Source organism: Schistocerca piceifrons, chromosome 2 (assembly GCF_021461385.2).
Source record: "Schistocerca piceifrons isolate TAMUIC-IGC-003096 chromosome 2, iqSchPice1.1, whole genome shotgun sequence".
Taxonomy (NCBI): Eukaryota; Metazoa; Arthropoda; class Insecta; order Orthoptera; family Acrididae; genus Schistocerca; species Schistocerca piceifrons.
This window is the reverse complement of record NC_060139.1, coordinates 659,680,311-659,694,504: the sequence shown is the minus strand read 5'-3', so window position 1 is coordinate 659,694,504 and position 14,194 is coordinate 659,680,311.

Here is a 14,194-nt window from a genome sequence, read left to right as displayed (position 1 = left end):
TATATCAGAGTCAGATTATAAAGCACTGTACTCATAGTAGGCTAATTGCGAGACACTGTAGGTGGAGGGAGTGTTGGAAAGTAGGGAGAAGTCTTTAATAAATAGAAAGGGGGGGGGAAGAGAACAGCTTAATTATATTTAACTATATAAGCAAAACTGTGTGCGCAAACCATACCATGGGGAGGGGGGGGCAGGTTATACTATGTAAATAACCGGTGAAACAGTAATATTAATGTAAGTGGTGTCTGCACTTAATGCTTAAAAAGTTACATACGAGAAAAATTGGAATGGAGTTACAGTCAGTACAACTGTTCAGCAAGCATTACACATCTAAAATAATAACTTTCTCCTAACAGTGTAGATACACAATCTAAAAAAAACATTTTTAAAACGTTTGTTCATTTAAATAAATGACATTCTTGTAGCTTGGTTTGTTCGTATATATGTATTTCTTTCAGGATATACATTTTCGCTCCTTTATTAACTATGTCTACAACGCCTAAGTTATCAGGCTCAATCGGAGCTCTGTGGTTTTGATCTAGGAGGGGCTGAAAAGTTGATCTTCATGGATTTTCTCCATTGTTATTGGTTATTCACGGAACCAAGTTTTAAACACACTTCCAGTTTGGCCGGCATACCTGTCTGGACAGCTTTCACAGCTCATTTGATAAATACCGGATTTATTCAGAGCAGTATTTATTGATTGATCATTGTGAGCAAGCAGTTGACTGATTTTATTCTTATAATTAGTACGAAAGGCTGCTGTAATAACATATTTTTAAGCAGGTTGACGATTTCATAAGAAATATTGTCGAGAAAATTTTTGTTTAAATAATATCTGTATTAAATTAGAATCATAACCTTTGCAGCTGCCACATATTCCAGATTCTGCAACTGTCTGCTGATTTTTTGAACAGCTGCTGGAGATGGATAAAATATTAGAAATGGATAGTGTCTTGAGAAGAGACAATAAGATGAGCATGGACAAAAGTAAGATAAATATAATGGAATGTAGTAAATTAAATCACGCGATGCCGCGGAGGTTAGATTAGAAAATGAGACACTAAAAGTAGTAGATGAATTTTGCTAATTGGACAGCAAAGTAAGTGATGGTGGTCTAAGTAGAGACGATATAAAACGCAGACAGACTATTAAACGCAAAGAATTCTGAAAAATAGAAATGTTTTAATATCTAATGTAAATTTAAGTGTTATAAATTCTATTAGAAACAGGTTAGATTAGAAAATGAGACACTAAAAGTAGTAGATGAATTTTGCTAATTGGACAGCAAAGTAAGTGATGATGGTCTAAGTAGAGACGATATAAAACGCAGACAGACTATTAAACGGAAAGAATTCTGAAAAAATAGGAATATTTTAATATCTAATGTAAATTTAAGTGTTATAAATTCCGTTAGAAACATATTTTTCTGGAATGTAGACTTACACGGAAATGAAACATGAACGATGAGTAGTTCAGACCGGAATAGAAAAGAGGCTTTAGGAACATAATGCTGTAGGAGCATGCTGAAGGTTATGTGGATACATAGAGGTAATTATGGGCAGTAAGCAAATGCAGTAAGCAGCTTGCAAAGGGTAGAATATCGTGGTAAGCTCGTCAGACCAGTCTTTGGTCTAACCAACACAGCAACACCAATACAGATAATCCATCACAATTAGAATTTAGTAAACAATTATTTCTTATGAGATTAATGTCTAGGCTTTCAGTCCGGAACCGCGCTGCTGCTACGGTCGCAGGTTCGAATCCTGTCTCGGGGTGGATGTGAGTGCTGTCCTTAGGTTAGTTAGGTTAAGTAGTTCTAAGTCCAGAGGACTGATGACCTCATATGTTAAGTCCCATAGTGCTCAGAGCCATTTGAACCATTAATGTCTAGAAACCTGAGGTAACAGGATGTAAAAATAAGTGCTGCCTCAAGCAGGCAGAAATTGACTACGAATCGGAGATATGTACGAAACAAGAAACTGAAAGTGTTACTTTCATATAACTTTTCCATATCTAACACAAGTGTTAAATGTTAATACTAGCAACACTGTCACTTCGTTTCCCCTACGAAAGTATACATAGTGGTAGATGAATTTCAAACTTTCGAATGCTTTCGCCTCTACAGTCTTCATGGAACAAGGTAGCGTAGTGGTGCGACCAAGCATTTATATTCGGGAGGTCGGCAGTTAAAAATCCCTTCTGCCCATCGAAATTTAAATTGTCCACGATTTCTCTAAATCGCTTAAGGCAGATGCAGGCATGGTTTCTTCGAGAGAGCGCGGCCGATTTCATGCGGCAACCTTCATCAAACCGAGCTTGTGTTCCGTTTCTAATGGCCTCGTCGTCGACGGTAAGTTAAGCCCCAATCTTCTTTCCTTCTTTTATAGTATTTCACTAACATGAGGCAGTCAAATGGAAACTAAACCCAAATTAAAGAAATGTAATTAACACTAATGCCAGACTGGTTATTTTCTGCAACACTTAAGCTATACTGAAAGCAAGCAGTTAGTGCAACACTTGGGGCGAATAGAACTGTAAAATTCCTTTTCTTCCTTCTCCGAAGATGGTTATGGATGATACTCAAGGTCGATGTGCGAAATAGCAGGACCACAGCTAAATTCCACCTTACATTATCCTATCAACTGCTCCCCCTCCCCCCCCCCTCCCTCTCTCTCTCTCTCTCTCTCTCTCTCTCTCTCCCTCTCCCTCTCCCTCTCCCTCTCCCTCCCCCTCCCTCTCTCCCTCTCCCTCCCCCTCCCCCCCTCTCCCCCTGTGTGTGTGTGTGTGTGTGTGTGTGTGTGTGTGTGTGTTTCTCCATACATTTCAAACTATTTTTATTTTTATGGTTACCAGTCTTTTGAATTTTAACACGGCTGTTCATTTCTTCCCGTTCTGTGCCCTCATTTTACACTCAAGTGACTAAAGTCAAGGGATACCTCTTAAAATCATGTCGGACCTCCTTTTGGCCGGTGCAGTGCAACAGCTCAACGTGGCATGGACTCAACAAGTCTTTGAAAGTCCTTGCAGAAGTAATGAACCATACTGCCTCTATAGAAGTCCAGTTTCGAAAGTGTTGCCAGTGCAGGATTCTGTGCGCAACTTACCTGTCCATCATTTCCCATAAATATCCGATGGGATTCGTCAATCTATATGGGCGGCCAAATCATTTGCTCGAATTGTCTAGAGTGTTCTTCAAACCAATCGGGAACAACTGTGGCCCAGTGACATGACGCATTGCGACCATAAAAATTCCATTGTTGTTTGGGAACATGGAAACCATAAAAAAAAGTCGTGTGACTAGGGCCTCCCGTCGGGTAGACCATTCGCCTGGTGCAAGTCTTTCCATGTGACGCCACTTCGGTGACTTGCGCGTCGATGGGGATGAAGTGATGGTGATTAAGACAACACAACACCCAGTCCCTGAGCGGAGAAAATCTCCGACCCACCCGGGAATCGAACCCGGGCCCTTAGGACTGACATTCTGTCACGCTGACCACTTTTTTTAAAATCTCATTTTGTTCGCTTTTGTTCGTTGCATCTGGTCGGGGCGGACGTCGTAAGACATCCGTTTATGTTCGTTGTTGATCGATTAACTCAGTTTTTTTTTTATTACAGAGGGCAGGTAACCCTATGACCGAACATGCTGAACTACCGTGCCGGCGTCCACTCAGCTACTGGGGGGCGGACATGGAATTCATGAATGGCTGGAAATGGTCTCCAGGTAGCCGAGTATAACCATTTACAGTGATCGGTTCAGTTGGACCGCAGGACCCAGACCATACGATGTAAACACAACCACACCATCATAGATCCACCACCAGCTTGCACCGTGGCTTTTTGGCAACTTGGGTCCATGGCTTCGTGGGATCTGCACCACACTCGAACCCTGCCGTCAACTCTTATCAACTGAAATAGGGACATATATGACCAGGTCAGGGGTTTCCAACTATCTAGGGTCCTACCGATACGGTCACGAGCGCAGGAGAAGCGCTGCAGGCAATGTCGTGTTCTTAGAAAAGGCACTCGCGTCGGTCGTCTGCTGCCGTAGCCCATTAACGCCATATTTCGTCGCACTGTCCTAACGAATGCGTTCGTCGTACATCCCACATTGATTTCTCTGGTGCTCTGACGCAGTGTTGCTTGTCTGCTGACAACTTTACGCAGACGCCGCTCTAGTCTCATTCATTAGGTGAAGGCCGTCGGCCACTACGTTGCCCGTGGTGAGAAGTAATGTCTGGAATTTCGTATTCTCGGCACATTCTTGGCACTGTGCATCTCGGAATATTGGATTCCCCAACGATTACCGAAATGGAATGTCCCATGCGTCTAGCTCCAACTTCCATTCCGCGTTCAGATTCAGCTGATTCCCGTCGTGCGGTCATAATCACGTCGGACACATTTTCACATGAATCACCCGAGTAAAAATAACAGGTCCGCCAGTGCATTGCCCTGTTATACTATCGCCATCTGTGTATGTGCATATCGCTGCTCTCCCATGACTTTTGTGACCCCGGCGTATTTCTGCAGTAGGTATTACATTCAACTTATTCCGACTTGTGCATTACGTATTCATATTTATATCACCTCTTGTATTTTTTTGCTTCTTGAGTTCTTTAAATTGTTACTTCAGGTATCTTGATTCTTGTAGCGAAGGTTGTGCGGATGCTTCTTTGCGAAATGTTCTTTCTAGTTTATCTCCGTACCCCATTCTATTTGCCCATTTAATGTTTAACATCTTTCTCCACATTCAGCCGGTTTTTTGTTTTTCTTGTTCTTGTTTTCATACTACGTATGTTCAATTTTTGTATGGTTCTGTGGTCTACGTTAACTGTATCAGATATTTTCTTTTCAGTACTAATGAGCAAGTTTTTGAAGTGATTGGCACACTGAACTGGCATTCTGGATGAATGAAGTTAAAATACGGACCAACCGTCCACATTTTGGTTTTCCATATATTTTTCTAAACCATTACATGTGTATAAAGTGGCCTGTGGATCTCCCAATTCACCTTTGAAGGTAAAGTAACGTACTCGGCGGCGACTAGTCAAACGCTGTGAAAGAAACCTCACTTATACCACATCTGCTCCCATATCCATATTCCGCAAACCACTGAGACGTGAATAGCAGAGAGTGCTTCCCAGCGTCCGTGAAAAAAAAAAAGAAGCTTTCTTCTCGTTCGGACATTTGCGCTGCCTTTCTTTGTATAATTTCAGTATTCCATATTAGTGGTGTTTGATATCTGACGGCTACGGTCGCAGGTTCGAATCCTGCCTCGAACATGGATGTGTGTGATGTTCTTAGGTTAGTTAGGTTTAAGTAGTTCTAAGTTCCAGGGGACTGATGACCTCAGAAGTTAAGTCCTATAGTGCTCAGAACCATTTTGATATCTGACGTGGATCCTACACAGTCGAGCAGTATTCCTGGATGGGTATCATGCAGCATTCTTCTTTTTAGATTTACTGCATTTTGCAGGGTTCCACTGATGGAACTGAATTCTATGAACATTTAAAACAAGTTACCAATCTTTTAACCATTTTCAAATCTTGTCAACACCTGACCGGATATTAGTGGAGCCTTTTGTATACAGAACTTCGCTGTTCAGAATTGCATCATGTGCGGACGGACTGAGGTTGCTTTTGTACCATATGCCAGCTCACTAGTACAAGAGGATACCCAAGAAACCGAACTTATTGTTTTAACTTGTTTATTCACATTTTAAACGAAACCTTCAGTCCCCTTGGAAGTGGTCTCTATTTGCACTAAAAGACTTGTCTTAATCTTTTATTCCAGTTTTCAAATCATTGTTTAAATTCATTTTTTGTGATGCTTGACAACGCCTCCGGCATTTTTTTCAACTCAGTAGCATCTGCCAAACGCTTTTCTTTAATGTTTCTTTTCATTCTAGTAAACAAAGGTCGCACGGGGGAAGTTCGGGTGAGTAAGGGGGTGAGGATGGGGGTCGTACCATCTTTGGTCAAGAATAGTAGTATAGACAGGGCTGTGTGGGCAGGTGCATTGTCATGATGGGAAAACCGGCCACCTGACTGCCACAAACTAGGCCGTTTCCTCTGCACATTGTTGCGCAATATTTTCAAAACTTCCAAATAGAAAGCCTGGTTAACTGTCCGATCCCGCGGAAAAAAACTCTGAATGGACGACTCCTCTCACATAAGAAACAAATTAGCGTTGTCTTAATCTTCGGATTTCAACTGACGAGCTTCCTTGAGAGGAGGCGAACTTAAAAGTCTTCCACGGGCTTGATGATGCTACGCTTATTTTATTTATTTAATCATGTCCAAGCCTTAGACAACCCACATATTACATATACACACAAATACAAATACAATACACATATGTATAAATAAAACAAACCCAAAATGGGGAGTCACATTAGAATATAAAGACAAACATATTATATATATCATATCACGTCCCGCCAAAATTCAGCGCATTTAACTGCCACTGCCGTAGCGTTTGCCAGATCTTCTTTCCTGCACACTTCCCCCATGTTGCTGCATTCCAGGAGGTCCATTGTTTGGGTCTGTCCGCACTGGCACGTGTCCGTCCCGTCTCGGTATCCCCATTTACACACGTTTACGTTGCATCTGCCCACCCCAGTTCGTAGGCGGTTGAGGGTTCTCCATAATGGCCATTTTAGTTCATTTCCAGAGGCCAATTGTTCGTTGGGTGAGATTAGAGGTGCCTGGTCTCCCGTAGGCAGTGTTGCTTGCCATTTTGACAATCTGGCCTTTTGTTTTGAGGTTTCGAACGGTTGAATTGAGGTGAGGAAACTCCGTCTTGATTTTAGACGTGTGTGTGGAGGGTTTTGTCCGAAGAGAGGATGGCGCTGGTCGCGCAGCTGCTTGAGGCGCTCTGCTTCGCTTGCTATAGCTCGTCTGATGTTGGGTGGAGCTATGCCACTAAGCAAATAAAGTTGGCTAACCGGGGTGGGTCTTAGGCATCCCGTGATTACGCGACAGTCATCGTTCAGCAGAGGATCCACTTGTTCCGCATGCGCTGATCTTTCCCAAACTGGGGCAGCGTATCCAGCAACCGAGTAGCAGAGTGCAAGTGCCGACGTACGTAAAGTATGTGGGGTCGGCACCCCATTTTGTGGAGGTGAGCTTACTCAGGAGGTTGTTTCTTGTTGATAGTTTGCCCCTGACCTTGTTTACATGATATCTGTAAGTAAGTGTGCGATCAAGGGTGACGCCTAAATAACAAGGAGTGCTGCTGAACGCGATCCGTTGGTTGTTCCACGTGATGTTTAGGGTATGTTTGGCGTCTCGGTTTCGAAGATGGAATAGGCAGGATAATGTTTTTGCTGCGTTCGGGCGTAGGCAGTTGGCTTCGTAGTATGGCGTTAGACCGTTGAGGGCATTCGTAAGGCTAATTTCTATGTCGTTAAAGTTCCGACCCTGCACGGCTATTGCAAGATCGTCCGCGTAAGCAAAGCTGCTAGTCCCTGGTGCAACTGGTTGATAATTCACATATATGTTGAAAAGAGTGGGTGCGAGGACACTGCCTTGGGGTAGTCCATTTTTCTGGATACACCATCGGCTTCGCATCCCTCCTAGGTTTACGATGAACCGTCTGTTGCTGAGAAGAGTTGATATAATTTGTATCAGCCCGAAATCATTAGTCATAGCGTATATTTTAGTGAGCAGCAGTTTGTGATTTACAGTGTCGAATGCGGATGAGAGGTCTACAAGTACGGCTCCAGTAATTAGACGGTTCTCGTACCCATGCTCTATGAACTGGGCAAGATTCAAGACCTGTCCAGTGCAAGTTTTCCCAGGGCAAAACCCCGCCTGTTCCGGAATTATCTGATGATCAATATTAGGCACAAGTTGATTCAGCAGCATGCGCTCGAACACCTTGTACAAGCAGCAAAGTAATGTTACCGGTCTGAAATTTTTTGGCTCGTCCAATCGTTTGCCGGGTTTTGGAATGGCTATGACCTTGCCCTTTCTCCAGATTGTTTGAAAAGTAGGAGCAGCCAGTTTTTCGTGTACTCGCCAAATTTAAGGATCTGTTCATTCCTAAGGTCGTCTAGCGCTGCTGCTTTGCCAGGTTTCAGAGATTTAAGTGCGGACTCTGCCTCTTCGATGGTAAATGGACGGCTGTAGTAGTTCGTGTCCCTTTCGCCACTTCTTATTGGGATGCTTAAGATGTTGAATCAAAGCAACAAAGTTTCGTCACCCGAGATAATTTTTGGAAAAAAGTTTGGAGCATTTCGAGGCTCTTTTTTCAAAGCACAGCGTGCCTCCACAAGACTTTGTTTTTATTCAGCAGTCAGCAGTGATGACACGAATTTGGCAGCCACCGTTTTCATCCCCAAATCTTCTGTCACAATTCGCTGCACTGAACTCCAAGTCACTCCTGATAGCTCCACAATTTCTTCAATGGTCCGTCGTCGATCTTCGTTGAAGATTGCACGAATGTTTCCAACGTTTTCAGGTGTTCGGGCAGTGAAAAGACGACCAGAACGAGATCTGTATCAATCGACATTTCACCATTTTTGAAACGGGAAAACACCAAAAACCTGAATTTTCCCTATAGTACCTTCCTTGTATGCCGTTTGTAACAGTTCAAGAGTTTCTGTTCCATTTTTTCGAGCCAAATGCAGAATTTCACCGCTTCACGCTGCTCACGAAAATCAACCATTGCGAAAATAACAATCACACAAGACAGTTGTCAATATAAACTGTACCGAAATTAGTCTTGACCTCCTTCAGCAACGGAACTCGACCTACTGACAACGGAATGTTCGTTCTATGCGCTCCTGTCGGCAAAATGCGGTGCAACAGAAGCTCTGCCCATTAAAAAATTATTTCGGTTTCTTTTGCGTAGCCCTTCGTATGCAACAAGAACAGCAATGGTTCCCCAACACGCTGCCCTGGGAGACATCGGTAGTGACCTTTTTCTTTTTGCATGTACCGATGACTCTCCATCCAAGATAACATGCTGTATCACAAATTTCCAGTCACGAATTTCGCTGATAAGCGTCTATATGTTACAGAGTCAAATGCTTTTCAGAACTCAGGAAATACAGCATCTACTTGAATGGCTTTGATCCATGGGTTCTAGAATGTCATGTGAGGAGCGCGCGAACTGTGTTTCGCATTGTTTCCTCAATCCATGCTCTTTGGCGTGGATTAGGTCATTCTATTCGAGATAACTGTATACTGCAACGAGGTTGTAGGTAAACGCTAGGGTGATCACTGTGGCGTTGCTATTCACTAATATTCATTGCCGTTTGGGTGTCTGACGAATGGGCAGATGACACTGTGTTTATACCCAACGTCATCTCTGTAGAACGCACTCGCACGTATGAAGGTAAGTAGTGTACTCTGGCAGCAGGTGTGCGGTGGAGGTAACGCTTCAGTGTCCTGGCTGGCGACTTGTCGAAGGCGGTGAAGGATATGCCGCCGGCACGAATACCATCAGCACCGTACTCATTGACTACGAAATCTCGAGTAACCAGTTCGAATCCTACTGCAGAGCCACTTCCTCGAGCTTCCCCGCGGACGCTAGTCTACGGCTTTATGTTTGTTGGTCGGTGGCTGAAGGTAATCTTCAAAGTGGCCGCCCCCATTCAGTGAGGTACCGGATTAGTTTCCAAGATGGCATATGAAACTGAGGGTGGGTATCCGTAAATTGACTACTCACTCACTTACTGAATAGAAGCTTCTTAGTCTCAGAAGAAAAGTAAGCCCCACCAAAAGTCAGTTTCCTTAAATCAAACAGAGCGAGGCGGTGCATTTTCGGAAAGATGGAGATTTCAGTCCACGTCCTGCAGTTCAGTTTACGTTTACCGTGACTTTCCTAAACCATTTAACGCCAATGCTGGGATAGTTTCTGTGTAAGGGCACGGCCAATTCCCTTCCTCGTCCTTCCACAGTATGAGCTTGTGCCCCGTTTCTAATGGCGTCGTTGTCGAGGAGACTTTAAACACCAGTCTTCCTCATTTTTTTAGCTAGTACTAGACCGAACTATTAAGTTTACCCCTTACGTCCTTCTTGTTTGGACTATATTGTGTAATCTCACACCCTAGAAATCACACTTCTCCCACTTCTCTTGCACATTCTCTTAAAATTAGACATTTTGTTGATTCAACAGATCTCCTGAGAATTCGTTGTTCATACAATAGCGACACTATCTGCGAACCTGAAGAATATGATTTTCACGCACGTATTTGTACTCCGCAACCCTTTAGATACCACTAACTCATAGGAGATATACTGTATGAACAGGATCTAACAGCACTGCAATACGTAGGTGAAAAGCAACGTCGGAGAGTGTAGCTCACTCTCGTAATACTAAAATAAGTTGTACTGACAAGACCTTGCCTTCACTCAACGAAGTAATCAGTGTGACAGGAAATAATCATCTTTACTGACACAAAACGTCACATAAGATTTGATGTTCAGCTTCTCACGCTACAAATCACATTACAGCTCGCTACGACATCACTATGTACAAAATAGACAATTAACACGTTTCGTGGTATAAGGGTCAATGATATATCTCTGCATATTAATTACAACGCATCTGACTATCAGGATTCACTAGGTTCGAAAGATAAACTACCACCAAAGCTAGTATCAGTCACCAGAAAAATCTTAAAAGGGAGACTCTACGGGGAGTGGGAATGATATTTACTTTACCAATAACAGCAACCTATAGCACAGCTTAATCTGCATATTATGACAACACAACTTAACACTTTCTCAACAAAGTATGTACCAGAAATGACAGCTTTCGTATATAACCGATAAGTACGTCGTATAGATCCATAGCCTCTTGTAGTTGATCCTGTTGTAAAGCCTCAACGAATGATCGTATATGCAATCAATCAGTGTGAACGTTATAAATTTTTACATAAATTGTAGAATAAGTTCACAAGGCAAAGATATAATTTAATATTGTTTATCTTTCGTTCTCAATCAACGATATAAGTAGCGTCTTGACTCTACATACATTTTATCGTACTAAAGTATTTCATCAATCTCAACCTTTCAGAATTAAATATAATAACTTTCCATATACAATAATCACTTTTTAATAAAACGTAAACTTGCTTTCTCTGCCTAAATAAAGATTAATTATCTTTCTTTTCGTTGCAAGCTATTCACTGAAAAATACTATTGCTTCTCTTTAGGGTTTTAATTACTTTGAACCTTGCTTTTAACAATGTGGGCTTTGAGTCTACTCTGATACGAAAGGTTATACTCGAGATATTAGTCTCCTTTGAAATAAACTTTAGAATATTTTTCTTGTAATAGTTTAGGGATAAAGGACAAGTCATGTACAGACTTTTTCAGTTTGAAACAGTTAATTCTTAATTTCCTACAATTAATTCGTTTACAGGCACAAGTCAGCGATTTACTTTACGAGTGCTGGTTCTGGATTCAAAACCCCACTAAGCAGAAACGTAAAAAAAAAGAGTGGCATCACCCTTTTCAGCCATATGAACTTCATTAAAGAAACAAATCACTTCATGCGTTGACTTCTGCGACCCACTAATAATTAAATCTCAAAACACAGCACTCGATGATCTCTCTTCTCTTTCAGAGAGAAGTAGCGAGTCCTCCAATAAATGGTTCTCGATTTGTCGGTTAGAGACAAGGGGAAAAGCTATCAAATTCTTAATAAACTACCCATTGTTTCTCGGTAAATAACTTACGTAGGACGACCGTTCTCCTTAAGACAGACTCCACATTCGATGCATCCAAACGAGATTTCCAGAATTTACTATGTTACGACGCTCACGCTAAAGTTCCACAATAAATCCTAACCAAATATCGCTAAGTCATTATTCCTCAGTGCTTACGTATACCCATACAACCACAGTAACGCAATGCAACGCTATTATCCCTTAGTGCGTGCGTTAATCCTCAACCGTAAAACAACTAAGCGACTTCGCGCGAAACCGTCTCTTGACATACGCCATAGAACGGAAAAGCTCACAAAAATATTGATTTTGTGAGACCAAAATCTGCGACATAATCATTTTCTACACAAGCCGATAATATTCTCAAAATATCTTTCTAAACGACTTGGAACTGCTTTGAACACACTTGAGTTCTATCACCGTTGCAGACTAATTTGCGTATCGCACGTGTGAGCCGATCTCATCACAGTCTTGAGATAATCCCTCTCGGGGTTCACTACACGAACTATACCCGAATACCAAATTGAACTTCTAAAAGGAGAACCCAAGAATCAAAAAATGGTTCAAATGGCTCTGAGCACTACGGGACTCAACTTCTGAGGTCATTACTCCCCTAGAACTTCGAACTAGTGAAACCTAACTAACCTAAGGACACCACACACGTCCATGACCGAGGCAGGATTCGCACGGCCACTACGGCCGGCCCCAAGAATCATTCTCTACGAACAAACATATCAGCTAATTCTCTCTTTGACAATAAGTGTTTCTCTTAGCAGGCGCCGGCAAACGTTCGTAGCGACCAGCCGCATCGTTGTTATTTTTGCCGCACGCCGCTATTCAGCAATGGGCTGGGCGTAGCAAATTCGCTGACTTGACAGGACAAAGCTTTTCTCGACCATCAGGTCTCACATATCTACAACATTTTAACACAAAAAAATAAGAAAACTATGCTAACAACTTATTTATTTCTCCTAGAACATAAAAATCGGTAATAAGTTAAGGCGATACAAACAAGTGATGCGCCTTGTTCGGACTGAAGACGGTTTGGCGCATTACATGCAAATGCAGCCCAACAGGTGTGAGTTAAGAGAACCACAGAAACATTTACGATATTTTCAGCAACCATAACTACATAGTAGAATGAAGGAAAACTGGCGTGATACGTAGAACTGTGCATCGCCAATGAGTCACCAGGATTCCAGAGAGATGACTCACAGGGGCACTCTCTCTCGTCTTATCAAAGGGTCAGTGTCACACCAAACTCCTCACTGATGGCCCAACCAGCCGTGTGTAAACTTTAAAGGAAGTGCCAGTCTGACTCGACGGTTGCTGTTCGAAGTGCGCCAGAAGTTTTTAATAGACATCGTACTGCAGATAGTGTACCACTTGCTTTGCCGATACTCTGTAAGATTAGAATATTTCGTGCTTAACGGAGATCGCCAAACAGTGACTTATTTCAGTTTCATTCCTTGCCTCTCAGGGCGTTGTTTCGTTTTTTACCGGTACGGCTCAGCAGCATAGCTCGACTTGTCTCCGGAGAACGTGAAACTCCCGCCACTGAATTCACACACTGTGAGATTTTCGTGATCTTTATTATTGTACATAAAACAATAACAAACATACCGCACGTAGAAGCAGCCCATTACTGTAGGACGTTTTCCTATGTTGTTTTTTGTTGTTGTTGTTCTCTTCAGTCCTGAGACTTGTTTGATGCAGCTCTCCATGCTACTCTATCCTGTGCAAGCTCCTTCATCTCCCAGTACCTACTGCAGCCTACATCCTTCTGAATCTGCTTAGTGTATTCATCTCTTGGTCTCCCTCTACGATTTTTACCCTCCACGCTGCCCACCAGTACTAAATTGGTGATCCCTTGATGCCTCAGAACATGTCCTACTAACCGATCCCTTCTTCTGGTCAAGTTGTGCCACAAACTCCTCTCCTCCCCAATTCTATTCAATACCTCCTCATTAGTTATGTGATCTACCCATCTAATCTTCAGCATTCTTCCGTAGCACCACATTTCGAAAGCTTCTATTCTCTTCTTGTCTAAACTATTTATCGTCCATGTTTCACTTCCATACATGGCTACACTCCATACAAATACTTTCAGAAACGACTTCCTGACACTTAAATCTATACTCGATGTTAAAAAATTTCTCTTCTTCAGAAACGCTTTCCTTCCCTCTGCCGGTCTACATTTTATATCCTCTCACGCTTTCCTTCCCTCTGCCGGTCTACATTTTATATCCTCTCTACTTCGACCATCATCAGTTACTTTGCTCCCCAAATCGCAAAACTCCTTTACTACTTTAAGTGTCTCATTTCCTAATCTAATTCCGTCAGCATCACCCGACTTAATTCGACTACATTCCATTATCCTTGTTTTGCTTTTGTTGATGTTCATCTTATACCCTCCTTTCAAGACACTGTCCATTCCGTTCAACTGCTCTTCCAAGTCCTTTACTGTCTCTGACAGAATTACAATGTCATCGGCGAACCTCAAAGTTTTTCCTA